This window comes from Ranitomeya variabilis, chromosome 1 (genome assembly GCF_051348905.1).
Source record: "Ranitomeya variabilis isolate aRanVar5 chromosome 1, aRanVar5.hap1, whole genome shotgun sequence".
Lineage (NCBI taxonomy): Eukaryota > Metazoa > Chordata > Amphibia > Anura > Dendrobatidae > Ranitomeya > Ranitomeya variabilis.
In genome coordinates this window covers 20,968,549-20,988,732 of record NC_135232.1, presented here as the reverse complement: position 1 = coordinate 20,988,732, position 20,184 = coordinate 20,968,549, and the positions used below count along the sequence as shown (strand labels likewise).

General features: G+C 55.6%; 1 long non-coding RNA gene across 1 annotated transcript; it reads right to left on the bottom strand.

The window, feature by feature from the left end:
* Nucleotides 1-828: 828 nt before the first annotated feature.
* Nucleotides 829-18,293, bottom strand: LOC143802430 (uncharacterized). Its single transcript, XR_013220943.1, has 2 exons — nucleotides 18,088-18,293; nucleotides 829-2,359 (listed from the first exon to the last, which is right to left on the bottom strand). It is a non-coding gene; the product is annotated as an uncharacterized LOC143802430 (long non-coding RNA).
* Between the last annotated feature and the right edge of the window lie 1,891 nt (nucleotides 18,294-20,184).

Below are 20,184 nucleotides of genomic sequence, written 5' to 3'. Positions count from 1 at the left end.
TGACTGGAGCAGAGGCCGTAGATCTGGATGTGAGCGGAGCAGAGGCGGCAGATCTGGATGTGATCTGAGCAGAGACCGCAGATCTTGATGTGACTGTAGCAGAGGCTGGAGACGTGATGTGACTGGAGCAGAGGCTGTAGATCTGGATGTCAGTGGAGCCGAGACCGCAGATCTGGATGTGACTGGAGCAGAGGCCGCAGGCAGATCTGGATGTGAATGGAGGAGAGGCCACAGATCTGAATGTGATCAGAACAGAGACCGCAGATCTGGATGTGATTGGAGCAGAGGCCGCAGATCTGGGTGTTGACACAGAGAATAAATTTTGGCCACAGATTTATTTTTCGTGTTTATTAAAGTGTCAGTACAGAATATAAAGTGACGGGTGGAAGGTGCGCGGCACAGGACACATGGCTCCGTGATCAGTGAGGTGCTGATATTGGGGTCAGGGGCTGCACTCTCACATCCTGAATCCCCCCATGATCCCACCTGACTACAACTAAATCATCCTATAAGGCAGCAGTAGAGACGATCTCGGCCCCCGGGATCCTCCCTAATACATGGTGAATAAATGTAGCAGCTACTCCGCCGACTGTGACTGCGGGAATAAAGGGGTCCTGCCCCAGCGGAGCTACAGCCTCAAGCCCACCGCGGCACAGACCCCGCAGAACAGCATTCCTGAGGTTTATCCCCAATGCCGCCACACTGTATGACATGACGTACCGTATATCGGGTGCGCGATGCGGAGCTACACAATGTGGATGTAAGGCTGGGGGTCCGCGCTCTCTGCATGTTAGTGTGATCTGGGGGTCCGCGCCCTCTGCATGTTAGTGTGATTTGGGGGTCTGCGCCCTCTGCACGTTAGTGTGTGATTTGGGGGTCCGCGCCCTCTGAACGTTAGTGTGTGATTTGGGGGTCCGCGCCCTCTGAACGTTAGTGTGTGATTTGGGGGTCCGCGCCCTCTGAACGTTAGTGTGTGATTTACGTGATCTGTGCACAAGTAAAATACACGCGCCATATGCCAACACGACAGGGCGGTATTAATACTGAGGGGGCAGCATTAACCCCTTCCTACAGCGCATACCTCAGGTAGGGCTGAGACCCCTAAACGGACCATGGTATCAGGGACTCAGCCCCCCCCACCTGTAGCTTTTGCATAGGAAACCCGTGGGGAAGGTGAGGATATGATACCACCCGAACCACGGAGACCTGGTCACATTACCAGGTGAGGAAGAGCTGCAGCAGGAGCCTCCCCCTCCTGGTATATTGAGAGTACAGGGGTCACGGCCCGGGGACGTCCCACGCTCAGGGGATCCTGGGTCCTGGCGGAAGCTCAGGTGATTGTTGCATTTATGTATGAGGAGGGATGTGAGAAGATCCAGTGCCGGCCGCCAGCGAGGAGGATCGTCCCTGATTTAATGTCCCATTATTGCTTTTTTATATAAATTATTGATACGTATTAACCCCTTCCCACCTGCAATGTACGATTAATCATTATCGCCATCACTGCTACCTAACAGTGCGCAGCCTCACACCACACACCTGCTGGCCCTTTAAGAGCATCAGCTCCGGTGCTACATGGAGGGGCTTCTGTAGTCCGCATCCCCCCAGGACTCCGGTGCACAGTGAGGAGGTCAGCCGCAGCCGAACAGCCCAGGGACTGCCAGTCATGAGCCCCCGACTAGGAGCGACGTCTCTGCCAGACATGACGGCAAGCAGCAGGATCTAGGCCACAGGAGGTTGTCGGAAGGAAGACGGCACGGGATCTCATTGTTCCCTTTGCATTTTCAGCTTTGTTATGGCTCCAGGGATTTGTCGTCACTCGCACGCGTTAATATTAGCCGCCGATATAGAAGAAATGTAGGGGCAGCGTCAGGAGCTCCCCGTCCCCCGCAAGGTCCTCAGCAGGAGCCCCCGTCCCCGGAAGGATCCTCAGCAGGGGATGGGGTCACGGCTGGAGCAGGTACTTCTCCTCGTTCCTCTTGTCGGAGTCGGGCGAGGGGCTGGAGTTGGGGCAGGTCGGGGTCTGACATGCCTTACACAGGATGAGGAAGAGGACGAGGATCAATAACGCAATCACACAGTTAAAGGAGATGGCGACCACCGCTCCAGTGGACAGCCCCGCACCCATCGCAGGCTCTCCGTGGTGGTTCGGTCGATGGTGGATGCAGCAGTGATATGAGATGGTGACACCTGGTCCAGTGGTGGTCCTACATCTCCACCCTCAGCGGCAGATCTTCATATTGGGGGTCACCCAACCGAAACTGCTCAATCGGGGACCCACCAAACAAGCGCGAGGATCAACTACGGATCATCCCAATGGTCGGCTCAGCGAGGTCCAAACCCATCAACACGACCGGACCTGCAAAAGAATGAAACCTGTCAGGAAATAGGAAGAATTTCTTATTATTTCAATTACACATACAGGGCTCTCAGCTGCAGTTTCCTCTGCCTGCATGTGGCTGTGTGCGATTTCACCTCCCTCCCCCGGCTATTCAGCTGTAATGTGAGACCAGCGTGCCAGCAACCTTCACTGAGGAGTTTTATGGCTGTAAAGTGAAAGTACAAGTAGAAGCACATGGAATAAAGAAACCAAGGCTCCTTCGTCCTTGCAAATGTAAATATCATAGCACCGACTAATGATAGAAGTGGGACAAATACATTTTTGGCATGTGCCCCGGTAGAACTATCAGCCATTGAGTTTTCTAGGTTCCAGAACCAGCACAATTGAGAAACGGATTGCTACGTAACTGGGTCACCCAGCTACCGTTTTTTGTCTTGTGTTATATCTGCTGACGGGTTTTTTTCACCAAAATCATCAAAAATTATGATCTCCCGTGGCTCCTGGAGATCGCGCAAAATAAAACATTCTCTTTATTTTGTCTTCTTCCTGTGTCAAAACATTTTATTTAAAAACATCTCATGTTCAACTGAAATGTTGCAAAAATTGCACTGAAATTTGTGGAGAACAGAAAAACGGCTGGGATACTGAAAAAAGAAAAGTGCGATGAATTGGCTGCAAACAGCGAAAGACCCCAAACCTCGAACATCGATTCTCGACCACTGACCCTCGGCACCAAACCTCGACTATTGACCATTGGCCACCAAACCTTGACCCCAAACCTCAACCACCGAACCTCGACCACCGAACCTCGACCACTGACCCTCGGCACCAAACCTTGACCACTGACCCTCGGCACCGATCCTCGACCATTGACCCTCGGCCACCGAACTTCGACCATTGACCCTCGGCCACCGAACCTCGACCATTGACCCTCGGCACCGAACCTCGACCATTGACCCTTGGCACCCAAGCCTCGACGATTGAACCTCGGCCACCGAACCTCAAGCAATAACCCTCGGCACCGAACCTCGACCATTGACCCTTGGCACTGAACCTCGATCATTGACCTTTGGCACCCAAACCTCGACGATTGAACCTCGGCCACCGAACCTCAAGCAATAACCCTCGGCACCGAACCTCGACCATTGACCCTTGGCACCGAACCTCGACCATTGACCCTCGGCACCCAAACCTCGGCCACCGAACCTCAAGCAATAACCCTCGGCACCGAACCTCGACCATTGACCCTTGGCACTGAACCTCGACCATTGACCCTCGGCACCCAAACCTCGACGATTGAACCTCGGCCACCGAACCTTGACAATTGACCCTCGGCACCGAACCTCGACCATTGACCCTCGGCACCGAACCTCGACCATTGACCCTTGGCACTGAACCTCGACCATTGACCCTCGTCACCCAAACCTCGACGATTGAACCTCGGCCACCGAACCTTGACAATTGACCCTCGGCACCGAACCTCGACCATTGACCCTCGGCACCGAACCTCGACCATTGACCTTTGGCACTGAACCTCGACCATTGACCCTCGGCACCCAAACCTCGACGATTGAACCTCGGCCACCGAACCTTGACAATTGACCCTCGGCACCGAACCTTGATCATTGACTCTCGGCACCGGAACTCGACCATTGACCCTTGGCACTGAACCTCGACCATTGACCCTCGGCACCCAAACCTCGACGATTGAACCTCGGCCACCGAACCTTCACAATTGACCCTCGGCCACCGAACCTCGACCATTGACCCTCGGCACCGAACCTCGACCATTGACCCTCGGCACCCAAACCTCGACGATTGAACCTCGGCCACCGAACCTCAAGCAATAACCCTCGGCACCGAACCTCAACCATTGACCCTTGGCACTGAACCTCGACCATTGACCCTTGGCACCCAAACCTCGACGATTGAACCTCGGCCACCGAACCTCGACCATTGACCCTCGGCACCGAACCTCGACCATTGACCCTCGGCACCCAAACCTCGACGATTGAACCTCGGCCACCGAACCTCAAGCAATAACCCTCGGCACCGAACCTCAACCATTGACCCTTGGCACTGAACCTCGACCATTGACCCTTGGCACCCAAACCTCGACGATTGAACCTCGGCCACCGAACCTCAAGCAATAACCCTCGGCACCGAACCTCGACCATTGACCCTTGGCACTGAACCTCGACCATTGACCCTTGGCACTGAACCTAGACCATTGACCCTTGGCACCCAAACCTCGACGATTGAACCTCGGCCACCGAACCTCAAGCAATAACCCTCGGCACCGAACCTCGACCATTGACCCTCGGCACCGAACCTCGACCATTGACCCTTGGCACCCAAGCCTCGACGATTGAACCTCGGCCACCGAACCTCAAGCAATAACCCTCGGCACCGAACCTCGACCATTGACCCTTGGCACTGAACCTCGATCATTGACCTTCGGCACCCAAACCTCGACGATTGAACCTCGGCCACCGAACCTCAAGCAATAACCCTCGGCACCGAACCTCGACCATTGACCCTTGGCACCGAACCTCGACCATTGACCCTCGGCCCCCAAACCTCGGCCACCGAACCTCAAGCAATAACCCTCGGCACCGAACCTCGACCATTGACCCTTGGCACTGAACCTCGACCATTGACCCTCGGCACCCAAACCTCGACGATTGAACCTCGGCCACCGAACCTTGACAATTGACCCTCGGCACCGAACCTCGACCATTGACCCTCGGCACCGAACCTCGACCATTGACCCTTGGCACTGAACCTCGACCATTGACCCTCGGCACCCAAACCTCGACGATTGAACCTCGGCCACCGAACCTTGACAATTGACCCTCGGCACCGAACCTCGACCATTGATTCTCGGCACCGAACCTCGACCATTGACCCTTGGCACTGAACCTCGACCATTGACCCTCGGCACCCAAACCTCGACGATTGAACCTCGGCCACCGAACCTTCACAATTGACCCTCGGCACCGAACCTCGACCATTGACTCTCGGCACCGAACCTCGACCATTGACCCTCGGCACCCAAACCTCGGCCACCGAACCTCAAGCAATAACCCTCGGCACCGAACCTCGACCATTGACCCTTGGCACTGAACCTCGACCATTGACCCTCGGCACCCAAACCTCGACGATTGAACCTCGGCCACCGAACCTTGACAATTGACCCTCGGCACCGAACCTCGACCATTGACCCTCGGCACCGAACCTCGACCATTGACCCTCGGCACCCAAACCTCGACGATTGAACCTCGGCCACCGAACCTCAAGCAATAACCCTCGGCACCGAACCTCAACCATTGACCCTTGGCACTGAACCTCGACCATTGACCCTTGGCACCCAAACCTCGACGATTGAACCTCAGCCACCGAACCTCAAGCAATAACCCTCGGCACCGAACCTCGACCATTGACCCTTGGCACTGAACCTCGACCATTGACCCTTGGCACTGAACCTAGACCATTGACCCTTGGCACCCAAACCTCGACGATTGAACCTCGGCCACCGAACCTCAAGCAATAACCCTCGGCACCGAACCTCGACCATTGACCCTCGGCACCGAACCTCGACCATTGACCCTTGGCACCCAAGCCTCGACGATTGAACCTCGGCCACCGAACCTCAAGCAATAACCCTCGGCACCGAACCTCGACCATTGACCCTTGGCACTGAACCTCGATCATTGACCTTCGGCACCCAAACCTCGACGATTGAACCTCGGCCACCGAACCTCAAGCAATAACCCTCGGCACCGAACCTCGACCATTGACCCTTGGCACCGAACCTCGACCATTGACCCTCGGCCCCCAAACCTCGGCCACCGAACCTCAAGCAATAACCCTCGGCACCGAACCTCGACCATTGACCCTTGGCACTGAACCTCGACCATTGACCCTCGGCACCCAAACCTCGACGATTGAACCTCGGCCACCGAACCTTGACAATTGACCCTCGGCACCGAACCTCGACCATTGACCCTCGGCACCGAACCTCGACCATTGACCCTTGGCACTGAACCTCGACCATTGACCCTCGGCACCCAAACCTCGACGATTGAACCTCGGCCACCGAACCTTGACAATTGACCCTCGGCACCGAACCTCGACCATTGATTCTCGGCACCGAACCTCGACCATTGACCCTTGGCACTGAACCTCGACCATTGACCCTCGGCACCCAAACCTCGACGATTGAACCTCGGCCACCGAACCTTCACAATTGACCCTCGGCACCGAACCTCGACCATTGACTCTCGGCACCGAACCTTGACCATTGACCCTTGGCACTGAACCTCGACCATTGACCCTCGGCACCCAAACCTCGACGATTGAACCTCGGCCACCGAACCTTCACAATTGACCCTCGGCCACCGAACCTCGACCATTGACCCTCGGCACCGAACCTCGACCATTGACCCTCGGCACCCAAACCTCGACGATTGAACCTCGGCCACCGAACCTCAAGCAATAACCCTCGGCACCGAACCTCAACCATTGACCCTTGGCACTGAACCTCGACCATTGACCCTTGGCACCCAAACCTCGACGATTGAACCTCGGCCACCGAACCTCAAGCAATAACCCTCGGCACCGAACCTCGACCATTGACCCTTGGCACTGAACCTCGACCATTGACCCTTGGCACTGAACCTAGACCATTGACCCTTGGCCACCGAATCTTGACCATTGAACCTCGGCCACCAAACCTTGACCATTGAACCTAGACCACGGGACCCGTGGCCACATTGGTGAAAAACTAAAAGGAAAAAACAGGCAAACAGAGAGAAAATAGAATATAAAAGGTGAAAATGGAAAAGAGGCAAAAACCAGAAAAAAGGAGACAAAAAAGTGCAAATGCAACAATGAACAGGGCCCAAAGTCTGGTAGAAAACTGCTGGACGATGATTGCTTTATTTATTGGGGGTCATATGGTGCATACCCCCATATTAGGGGGCATAGTGACATGATGGGACTGGAAGAGTCGTCCAAGGAACCTTCTGATTTTTCGGTAATGTGTGACTCTCCGACACGTCCTGATGTGGTCCTGTTGCTAATATGAGGAAAGCAAGGGGTTAACAGATCGTTCTCAGCTGTCAGCAGATTCGGATCCCACGTGTGCGTACGGCTTATACATTATAGATCATCGTTAAAAGGTTTCCACAGAAAACAGGACGGGTCAGCGAGAATCCGAGCGAGCGGGAGACGTTCCTGGCACCGGCAGGAGCCCCCAAAGCACCACAATGGCCGAATAATCCCATGGCGAGATCTGCAACAGGGCTTCATACTAGAGATCACTATATCAGGGAGCACACAGGGCGGCCTGCGCTCAGCTGAGGGTCTGGTGCCATTGCATCCAGTGTGGACAATGCTCTGTGACCTGCACACATCTGTCCTGGGCTTTATTCACACATCAGGCGATCATTTCTCAATGACAGATTTCCTCTGTAGATATAAACTGATGCAGAATCCTGACCAATGACTGAGGTGTGAATGAGGCTTTACAACATATCCGTGGAGCGCTGTCCACACCAGATACAACGTATCAGCAGAGCGCTGTCCACACCGGATACAATGTATCAGCAGAGCGCTGTTCTCACCGGATACAACGTATCAGCAGAGCGCTGTATACACCGAATACAACGTATCAGCAGAGCGCTGTCCACACCAGATACAATGTATCAGCAGAGCGCTGTCCACACCGGATACAAAATATCAGCAGAGCGCTGTCCACACCGGATACAATGTATCAGCAGAGTGCTGTCCCCACCAGATACAACGTATCAGCAGAGCGCTGTCCACACCGGATACAATGTATCAGCAGAGCACTGTCCACACCGGATGCAATGTATCAGCAGAGCGCTGTCCACACCGGATGCAATGTATCAGCAGAGCGCTGTCCACACCGGATACAATGTATCAGCAGAGAGCTGTCCTCACCGGATACAATGTATCAGCAGAGCGCTGTATACACCGAATACAACGTATCAGCAGAGCGCTGTCCACACCAGATACAATGTATCAGCAGAGCGCTGTCCACACCGGATGCAATGTATCAGCAGAGCGCTGTCCACACCGGATACAATGTATCAGCAGAGCGCTGTCCTCACCGGATACAATATATCAGCAGAGCGCTGTCCACACCGGATTCAGCAGAGCGCTGTCCACACCGGATACAAGTATCAGCAGAGCGCTGTTCTCACCGGATACAACGTATCAGCAGAGTGCTGTACACACCGAATACAACGTATCAGCAGAGCGCTGTCCACACCGGATACAATGTATCAGCAGAGCGCTGTCCACACCGGATACAATGTATCAGCAGAGCGCTGTCCTCACCGGATACAATGTATCAGCAGAGCGCTGTATACACCGAATACAACGTATCAGCAGAGCGCTGTCCACCACAGATACAATGTATCAGCAGAGCGCTGTCCACACCGGATGCAATGTATCAGCAGAGCGCTGTCCACACCGGATACAATGTATCAGCAGAGCGCTGTCCTCACCGGATACAATGTATCAGCAGAGCGCTGTCCACACCGGATTCAGCAGAGCGCTGTCCACACCGGATACAAGTATCAGCAGAGCGCTGTTCTCACCGGATACAACGTATCAGCAGAGTGCTGTACACACCGAATACAACGTATCAGCAGAGCGCTGTCCACACCAGATACAATGTATCAGCAGAGCGCTGTCCACACCGGATACAATGTATCAGCAGAGCGCTGTCCACACCAGATGCAATGTATCAGCAGAACACTGTCCACACCGGATGCAATGTATCAGCAGAGCGCTGTCCACACCGGATACAATGTATCAGCAGAGAGCTGTCCACACCGAATTCAGCAGAGCGCTGTCCACACCGGATACAACGTATCAGCAGAGCGCTGTCCACACCGAATACAAGTATCAGCAGAGCGCTGTCTACACCGGATACGACGTATCAGCAGAGCGCTGTCCACACCGGATACAATGTATCAGCAGAGCGCTGTCCACACCGGATACAATGTATCAGCAGAGCGCTGTCCACACCGGATACAATGTATCAGCAGAGCGCAGTACACACCGGATACAATGTATCAGCAGAGCGCTGTCCACACCGGATACAATGTATCAGCAGAGCGCTGTCCACACCGGATACAATGTATCAGCAGAGCGCTGTACACACCGGATACAATGTATCAGCAGAGCGCTGTCCACACCGGATACAATGTATCAGCAGAGCGCTGTCCATACCGGATACAATGTATCAGCAGAGCACAGTACACACCGGATACAATGTATCAGCAGAGCGCTGTACACACCGGATACAATGTATCAGCAGAGCGCTGTACACACCGGATACAATGTATCAGCAGAGCGCTGTCCACACAGGATACAACGTATCAGCAGATCGCTGCTGTCCACGCCGGATACAATGTATCAGCAGAGCGCTGTCCACACCGGATACAATGTATCAGCAGAGCGCTGTCCACACCGGATACAATGTATCAGCAGAGCGCTGTCCACACCGGATACAACGTATCAGCAGAGCGCTGTCCACACCGGATACAACGTATCAGCAGAGCGCTGTCCACACCAGATACAACGTATCAGCAGAGCGATGTCCACACCGGATACAATGTATCACGCGGGGGGGGGGGGGATGTTGTCTCATTCACTGACAGGTAGCAGAGATCTGGAAATTGTTAGTAATAAAGTCGCAGAACTTTCCACTTATACAGAGAATGTTCTTTATACACAGATAATGGACGCCCCTTTAATTCCCGCCATGTCTTGTTTATACAGACTCGTCAGTGATGTATTATCGATGATGATGACATCACAGTTGATGATGTCACGTGCCACTTCGGATCGTGGCCTCGTTCACACTTGTATATAGCACCGCCGGGTATCCCGATCCATTGACTTCTATGAGAGGGAGGTGGCGTCTCCAGGGGTCCTGTTTTTATTAATAAAGTTTCTATTTCAATTAAAGGGGATGTCTGGAACTTAACAATTGATTACTTTTTGGTGGGGGATCAAACACCCGACCCCCCACTGTCAGTCCTGCACTTTATCGCCCGTCCTACTTGCTGTCAGTGACTGGAAACTTTCTGTTTTACATCCAGCAGCCTCAACACCTGCAATAAAGTGAATACTTCTCACAGTTGAGGGTCTGTTACAGTGAATAATGAGAGGCAGAGACTCCTGTGTCCGCGGTGACTCTGCCTTCTCCAGGGAAATGCGGGACATGCAAATAACTCACCCGGATTTACATATGTGCAGTGCATTCTGGGAGATGAGCTCTACAGGGCCAGGGGCCAACACGACAGCTCCCACAATGCACTGCAGCCCGCGTACTACATACAGAAGTGTCAGAGGCAGATCAGAGGTCCCGCAGACAGAGCTAACAGGGAAGCAGCAGAACTATGACTGCAGCTCCGGCTGTGACCGGAGTACACTGATAGTATCCCACGGATATAGGAATTGTGGGATTCAGCAGGAGGAATGATCCCACGACCCATCACCTGAGGACGAGCCGCCACAGAAGAATGATCCTGTGATCCATCACCAGTGGACGAGCCGCCACAGAGGAATGATCCCACGACCCATCACCAGTGGACGAGCCGCCACAGAGGAATGATCCCACAACCCGGTCACGGTTCACACAGTGCTGCCAACAATAGGTCACGCATCCCAGCAATATGTCAGGGATCCCAGGGAGGATATCTTTATCGTCCCCACTACTCACACCAATTTGTCATGAACCGGGGTGGTTTGGTTGCCCCTGGTTCCTTCTGAAGGGAATTTATCTATATCCCACTTCCCAGTTCCCGTTTGGAACTTGCAGCTCTCTGGCGCCCCCTTACCCTCAGGTCAGTCAGGGTACTGCACCTAGGGTAATTAGTCGCCAGAAAGGCTGCTTGCTATGCACTGGCTATTGGGCACGCTGCAGCGAGGGCAATATAACTACTCCCACACAGGCGGGAACAATAATTATCAATGCCGCTGTGGCTACAAAGATTCCCAATCGCACAGAACAAAGTATGCTGCCACCAGCTCCGATCCCACAAGGGTTAACGGGTCCGGAGCCAACCCAAATCAAGTGTTGTAATTCACTTCAGAGGAAGCGACAGTTCGTTTATAGAGCAGGGAGAGACAAGCTAATAAATTATAGATTTTACTCCATAAAAAGGTAGGCAGTGTTTACAAAGTATAAAAGATATTATAAAGAAGACAAAATCATGTGTACATTACAAAATAAAATAGGATTAACATTGAAAAGAGAACACTTACATAGAGCTCAGATCATTTCAGCTTGTGACTGGCCGTGTGCTATGGAGGAGAAAGGGCTTCCATATATCCAGATGCATGAGCACAGCTTTGCAGAGCTGTTATTTGCTCACTTCCTGGACAAACTCTGCCCCCAACTCAGCAGGGGTAAAGATATGCCCTCTTGTCGTGACATCACTGAGTGGGCTGAGTAATGACATGCACTCTTTTCCACTTATTTACGTTTTTTGTTTCACCAGACAAAGGCATTCCTTGGGAGGGAGGGAGGGGCAGTATCAAGCCATAAACTTCTTCAGTGATTCTAGTGAGTGTTCGGAATTGCATACATACAAGCAGCAGTCAGAGAGAGAAGAGGGGGTTTGGAATAGCCCACAGCGTGTGTCTTGTAAGATTAGGTAGATACTCAAACATGGCATATTCACATTCTCATGACAGACCCATCACCAGTGGACGAGCCAGAACAGAGGAATGATCCCACGACCCATCACCTGACGACAAGCCGCCACAGAGGAATGATCCTGCGATCCATCACCAGTGGACGAGCCGCCATGGAGAAATGATCCCACGACCCATCACCAGTGGACGAGCCGCCATAGAGAAATGATCCCACGACCCATCACCAGTGGACGAGCCGCTACAGAGGAATGATCCTGCGATCCATCACCAGTGGACGAGCCGCCATGGAGAAATGATCCCAAGAGCCATCACCAGTGGACGAGCCGACACAGAGGAATGATTTCACGACCCATCACCAGTGGACGAGCCGACACAGAGGAATGATTTCACGACCCATCACCAGTGGATGAGCCACCACGGAGGAATGATCCGACAATCCATCATCAGTGAATGAGCCACCACGGAAAAAATTATCCCACGATCCATCATGAGTGGATGAACCACCACGGAACAATGATCCCACGATCCATCACCAGTGGACGAGCCACCACGGAGGAATGATCCCATGATCCATCACCAGTGTATGAGCTGCTACGGAGGAATGATCCGACAATCCATCACCACATCACCAGTGGACGAGCCAAAACGGAGGAATGATCCAACAATCCATCACCAGTGGACGAGCCACCACGGAAGAATGATCCCACGATCCATCACCAATGGATGAGCCACCACGGAAGAATGATCCCACGATCCATCACCAATGGATGAGCCACCACGGAGGAATGACCCCACGATCCATCACCATTGCATGAGCCACCACGGAGGAATGATCCAAAGACCCATCACCAGTGGATGAGGCACCCTCCGCTCCTCCGACCAGACTTGGTCTCTCACTGATTTCCAGGTGGGGGCAGAAATAGAATAGGTTCATAAGTTGCAATCGCACATGGGACCTGGAGCCTGAGGGCCCCAAACAGCCTGTTTGGTCCATATGAAAAGATTTTGCAATAATTGGGGGTCCTGTTGGAGGTTTTGCATTGGGGCCCACAAGCTTCAGCCTGCAGGGTTATGGTGGGATCCCGGCCTCTGAACAGGGGCGGCAGCTGATATCACAGAATGAACGGCAACAATTATATAAGATCCTGTACTGATCACCGGGAGCTGCAGCGGCTCTGGGGGATCCGGGATCTGCATCATCGGCAGAATCTCTCCCAACGCTCCGCGGGCGCCGACGCTGATTTCTCCAGATAATTACACAGTCAATTAGAGACACCCTGAGGACGACAGAGGATTAAAGACGGAGCACCAAATCCCCCAAATAATGTGCTACCAGGGGCGGAACTAGAATAGGTGCAGGGGTCGCACCTGGGGCCCATATGGGAAGATATTATAGGGCTGACAGTCGGGGTCTGGTAGAGATCTTGTGTTGGAGACCATGAGCTTGAGATTCTGCACATGTTCTCCTCTTACAAGATCCCCGTGTCCTCCTCTTACGAAATCCCCGTGTCCTCCTCTTACGAAATCCCCGCGTCCTCCTCTTATGAGATCCCCGCGTCCTCCTCTTATGAGATCCCTGTGTCCTCCTCTCGTGTCCTCCTGTTATGTGACCCCCTGTCCTCCTGTTATGTGACCCTCTGTCCTTCTCTTGTGTCCTCCTGTTATGTGACCCCTTGTCCTCCTCTCATGTGTCCTCCTGTTATGTAACCCCCTGTCCTCCTCCCATGTGTCCTCCTGTAATGTGACCCCCTGTCCTTCTCTCATGTGTCCTCCTGTTATGTGACCCCCTGTCCTTCTCTCGTGTCCTCCTGTTATGTGACCCCCTGTCCTCCTCTCATGTGTCCTCCTGTTATGTGACCCCCTGTCCTTCTCTCGTGTCCTCCTGTTATGTGACCCCCTGTCCTCCTCTCGTGTCCTCCTGTTATGTGACCCCCTGTCCTCCTCCCATGTGTCCTCCTGTAATGTGACCCCCTGTCCTCCTCTCATGTGTCCTCCTGTTATGTGACCCCCTGTCCTCCTCCCATGTGTCCTCCTGTAATGTGACCCTCTGTCCTCCTCTCATGTGTCCTCCTGTTATGTGATGTGACCCCCTGTCCTTCTCTCGTGTCCTCCTGTTATGTGACCCCCTGTCCTTCTCTCGTGTCCTCCTGTTATGTGACCCCCTGTCCTCCTGTTATGTGACCTCCTGTTATGTGACCCCCTGTCCTCCTCTCATGTGTCCTCCTGTTATGTGACCCCCTGTCCTCCTCTCATGTGTCCTCCTGTTATGTGACCCCCTGTCCTCCTCTCATGTGTCCTCCTGTTATGTGACCCCCTGTCCTCCTCTCATGTGTCCTCCTGTTATGTGACCCCCTGTCCTCCTCTCATGTGTCCCGTGTGTCCTCCTCTTACATGACCCCATGTCTGCCTCTCAGTGACCCCTGTGCCTTCCTCTTATGTGACTTCATTAAGATATCCCTAAATATCTGTACCCATCCGGAGCCTGGGGGTCTGCGGACTGACTCCTCATACACCCAGGGGTCGGTGGTCTCGCGTCTGTACGGTTCTCCCCACTGAAGTCCGTGGAAGTAATGGAATGAGCTCAGCGAGCAGATATCAATCTCCTGCAGATGCTGAGCGCCCACCATGACAGGTGCCCCCCATGTCGCTGCTCAGGGCTCTACACTGTCCTGCCAACAAGGCGGCCCCCCGACTCTTCTATTCTTTACATCAGACCCCTTCACCCTCCTCCAGATAAACGCCCACCCAACAGCCGGAGAGCTCCGTCCACAGCCGGCACCCACTGCTCCCTGTGCAGCCACGGACCACCGGACACCGTCTCCTCTGTGCTCAGATTCCTGAGACCAAATGCTGAAGCAATTAGTCAAATGTAGGCGAGTGTGGCCCAACAATAGCCAAAGGGGCGGTGCCTAACCCAGAGGAGCAGCAGGGTTACTCCCATCTACACTGAGGGTCTTCAAGGGGGCAATAATCAGAGATTAATGGGAGATACATTACCAAATATGTAATGTTGGGGTGCAGCTCTTACATCAGACGGAGCCGCCCCATATCAATAGTGTAAGAGGGGAGTACGCAGGACCCCCCTACCCGGACCCTCGCCACACTGCATTTCCAGTGACCTCCAGCTGTCACCAAGTGCTGGGAAACATCCGCTGTGTAATGGCAACGGGATCACAGATTTCAGCCCGGAAATCTGAACACTCCAGTGTGAACAGACACTTGTGACCAATGATCTCGTTCATCACTTGGGACTTTATGAAGAGTCCGTCCAGCGTTAATTGAAGACTAAAATGCGACATTTTCACAGGATCCTGAGACTTTTTGCTCTAAAATGGACCAAAAACGTAAAACACAAGAAAATAAAAGTATCTTTGATTTTGCGCAGAATTAATTGATCTCCCGGCGCCATTTAAAGGAACACAAAAACGACAAGATCAAAAGGCAAAAAAGAGAAGGAAAAGATTCGGGGTCTGCAGCCGATATTCACTATTCTGCTCCAGAAAAAAGGCGCAGAGACAATGATGAGTTGCAGAAATAATGGCGCCCCAGGTCCAGTGTGCGGGCAGCTGGTGGTGGGACCACATGGGGGGAAGGGTCTGCCTGGAAAAAGTGTCTGTTTCCCTCCCAGTGATCAGTCTTGAACTACAACCCCCATCATAAGAACATAGCACAGTCCCGATCACACAGCCACACACAGTCCTGATCACACAGCCGCACACAGTCCCAATCACACAGCCGCAGTCCTGATCACACAGCCGCACAGTCCTGATCACACAGCCGCACACAGTCCTGATCACACAGCCGCACACAGTCCTGATCACACAGCCGCACACAGTCCTGATCACACAGCCGCACACAGTCCTGATCACACAGCCGCACAGTCCCGATCACACAGCCGCACACAGTCCTGATCACACAGCCGCACAGTCCTGATCACACAGCCGCACAGTCCCGATCACACAGCCGCACACAGTCCCGATCACACAGCCGCACAGTCCCGATCACACAGCCGCACACAGTCCTGATCACACAGCCACACACAGTCCTGATCACACAGCCGCACGCAGTCCCGATCACACAGCCGCACAGTCCCGATCACACAGGCGCACACAGTCCCGATCACACAGCCGCACAGTCCCGATCACACAGCCGCACGGTCCCATCACACAGGTGCACACAGTCCCGATCACACAGCCGCACAAAGTCCCGATCACACAGCCGCACACAGTCCCGATCACACAGCCACACAGTCCCGATCACACAGCCGCACAGTCCCGATACACAGCCGCAGTCCCGATCACACAGCCGCACACAGTCCCGATCACACAACCGCACAGTCATGATCACACAGCCGCAGTCCCGATCACACAGCCGCACACAGTCCCGATCACACAGCCGCACACAGTCCCGATCACACAGCCGCACACAGTCCTGATCACACAGTCCCGATCACACAGCCGCACAGTCCCGATCACACAGCCGCACACAGTCCCGATCACACAGCCGCACACAGTCCCGATCACACAGCCGCACACAGTCCTGATCACACAGCCGCACACAGTCCTGATCACACAGCCGCACACAGTCCCGATCACACAGCCGCACAGTCCCGATCACACAGCCGCACACAGTCCCGATCACACAGCCGCACACAGTCCTGATCACACAGCCGCACACAGTCCTGATCACACAGCCGCACACAGTCCTGATCACACAGCCGCACAGTCCCGATCACACAGCCGCACACAGTCCCGATCACACAGCCGCACACAGTCCCGATCACACAGCCGTACACAGTCCCGATCACACAGCGACACAGTCCCGATCACACAGGCGCACACAGTCCCGATCACACAGCCGCACACAGTCCCGATCACACAGCCGCACAGTCCCGATCACACAGGCGCACACAGTCCCGATCACACAGCCGCACGGTCCCATCACACAGGTGCACACAGTCCCGATCACACAGCCGCACAAAGTCCCGATCACACAGCCGCACACAGTCCCGATCACACAGCCGCACAGTCCCGATCACACAGCCGCACAGTCCCGATACACAGCCGCAGTCCCGATCACACAGCCGCACACAGTCCCGATCACACAACCGCACAGTCCCGATCACACAGCCGCACAGTCCCGATCACACAGCCGCACAGTCCTGATCACACAGCCGCACACAGTCCCGATCACACAGCCGCACACAGTCCCGATCACACAGCCACACAGTCCTGATCACACAGCCGCACAGTCCCGATCACACAGCTGCACACAGTCCTGATCACACAGCCACACACAGTCCTGATCACACAGCCGCACAGTCCCGATCACACAGCCGCACAGTCCCGATCACACAGCCGCACACAGTCCCGATCACACAGCCACACAGTCCTGATCACACAGCCGTACAGTCCTGATCACACAGCCGCACAGTCCTGATCACACAGCCGTACACAGTCCTGATCACACAGCCGCACAGTCCTGATCACACAGCCACACACAGTCCCGATCACACAGCCGCACAGTCCCGATCACACAGCCGCACAGTCCCGATCACACAGCCGCACAGTCCCGATCACACAGCCGCACACAGTCCCGATCACACAGCCACACAGTCCTGATCACACAGCCGTACACAGTCCTGATCACACAGCCGCACAGTCCTGATCACACAGCCGCACACAGTCCCGATCACACAGCCGCACACAGTCCCGATCACACAGCCGCACACAGTCCCGATCACACAGCCGCACACAGTCCCGATCACACAGCCGCACACAGTCCCGATCACACAGCCACACAGTCCTGATCACACAGCCGTACACAGTCCTGATCACACAGCCGCACAGTCCTGATCACACAGCCGCACACAGTCCCGATCACACAGCCGCACACAGTCCCGATCACACAGCCGCACACAGTCCCGATCACACAGCCGCACACAGTCCCGATCACACAGCCGCACAGTCCTGATCACACAGCCGCACAGTCCCGATCACACAGCCGCACACACGGATCAGCGTAGATGGAATTTCACCATTTACCTTCTCATGACGTGCAGTCTGTACTGGCTCCATCCGAGGCTCCGCACTGACCCAGGAACCGCACTGACCGGCGGCCTCGCTGCAGTGTGCACAGGGGGGAGGACGCGTTCTGCTCCGGGTCTGCATGGAGCTCAGGAGACCGAGCGGAGAAACCGCAGCACTGACCCGGGGGTCTCCAGGCGCCCACTCCTCACACCTCCACTGATGATGCAGCCCACCTATTGCCCCCCAGCAGTCAGTGATGGCAGGAAGGGTCCGGTGCCCCCCAGGGGTCAGTGATGGCAGGAAGGGTCCGGTGCCCCCAGCAGTCAGTGATGGCAGGAAGGGTCCGGTGCCCCCAGCAGTCAGTGATGGCAGGAAGGGTCCGGTGCCCCCCAGCAGTCAGTGATGGCAGGAAGGGTCCGGTGCCCCCAGCAGTCAGTGATGGCAGGAAGGGTCCGGTGCCCCCCAGGGGTCAGTGATGGCAGGAAGGGTCCGGTGCCCCCCAGCAGTCAGTGATGGCAGGAAGGGTCCGGTGCCCCCAGCAGTCAGTGATGGCAGGAAGGGTCCGGTGCCCCCCAGGGGTCAGTGATGGCAGGAAGGGTCCGGTGCCCCCCAGCAGTCAGTGATGGCAGGAAGGGTCCGGTGCCCCCAGCAGTCAGTGATGGCAGGAAGGGTCCGGTGCCCCCAGCAGTCAGTGATGGCAGGAAGGGTCCGGTGCCCCCAGCGGTCAGTGATGACAGGAAGGGTCCGGTGCCCCCAGCAGTCAGTGATGGCAGGAAGGGTCCGGTGCCCCCAGCGGTCAGTGATGGCAGGAAGGGTCCGGTGCCCCCAGCGGTCAGTGATGGCAGGAAGGGTCCGGTGCCCCCAGGGGTCAGTGATGACAGGAAGGGTCCGGTGCCCCCCAGGGGTCAGTGATGGCAGGAAGGGTCCGGTGCCCCCAGCAGTCAGTGATGGCAGGAAGGGTCCGGTGCCCCCAGCAGTCAGTGATGGCAGGAAGGGTCCGGTGCCCCCCAGCAGTCAGTGATGGCAGGAAGGGTCCGGTGCCCCCCAGGGGTCAGTGATGGCAGGAAGGGTCCGGTGCCCCCCAGCAGTCAGTGATGGCAGGAAGGGTCCGGTGCCCCCAGCAGTCAGTGATGGCAGGAAGGGTCCGGTGCCCCCAGCAGTCAGTGATGGCAGGAAGGGTCCGGTGCCCCCCAGCAGTCAGTGATGGCAGGAAGGGTCCGGTGCCCCCCAGGGGTCAGTGATGGCAGGAAGGGTCCGGTGCCCCCCAGCAGTCAGTGATGGCAGGAAGGGTCCGGTGCCCCCAGCAGTCAGTGATGGCAGGAAGGGTCCGGTGCCCCCCAGCAGTCAGTGATGGCAGGAAGGGTCCGGTGCCCCCAGCAGTCAGTGATGGCAGGAAGGGTCCGGTGCCCCCCAGCAGTCAGTGATGGCAGGAAGGGTCCGGTGCCCCCCAGGGGTCAGTGATGGCAGGAAGGGTCCGGTGCCCCCCAGCAGTCAGTGATGGCAGGAAGGGTCCGGTGCCCCCAGCAGTCAGTGATGGCAGGAAGGGTCCGGTGCCCCCAGCGGTCAGTGATGACAGGAAGGGTCCGGTGCCCCCAGCAGTCAGTGATGGCAGGAAGGGTCCGGTGCCCCCAGCAGTCAGTGATGGCAGGAAGGGTCCGGTGCCCCCAGCAGTCAGTGATGGCAGGAAGGGTCCGGTGCCCCCCAGCAGTCAGTGATGGCAGGAAGGGTCCGGTGCCCCCAGCAGTCAGTGATGGCAGGAAGGGTCCGGTGCCCCCCAGCAGTCAGTGATGGCAGGAAGGGTCCGGTGCCCCCAGCAGTCAGTGATGGCAGGAAGGGTCCGGTGCCCCCCAGGGGTCAGTGATGGCAGGAAGGGTCCGGTGCCCCCAGCAGTCAGTGATGGCAGGAAGGGTCCGGTGCCCCCAGCAGTCAGTGATGGCAGGAAGGGTCCGGTGCCCCCCAGGGGTCAGTGATGGCAGGAAGGGTCCGGTGCCCCCAGCGGTCAGTGATGGCAGGAAGGGTCCGGTGCCCCCCAGGGGTCAGTGATGGCAGGAAGGGTCCGGTGCCCCCAGCAGTCAGTGATGGCAGGAAGGGTCCGGTGCCCCCAGCAGTCAG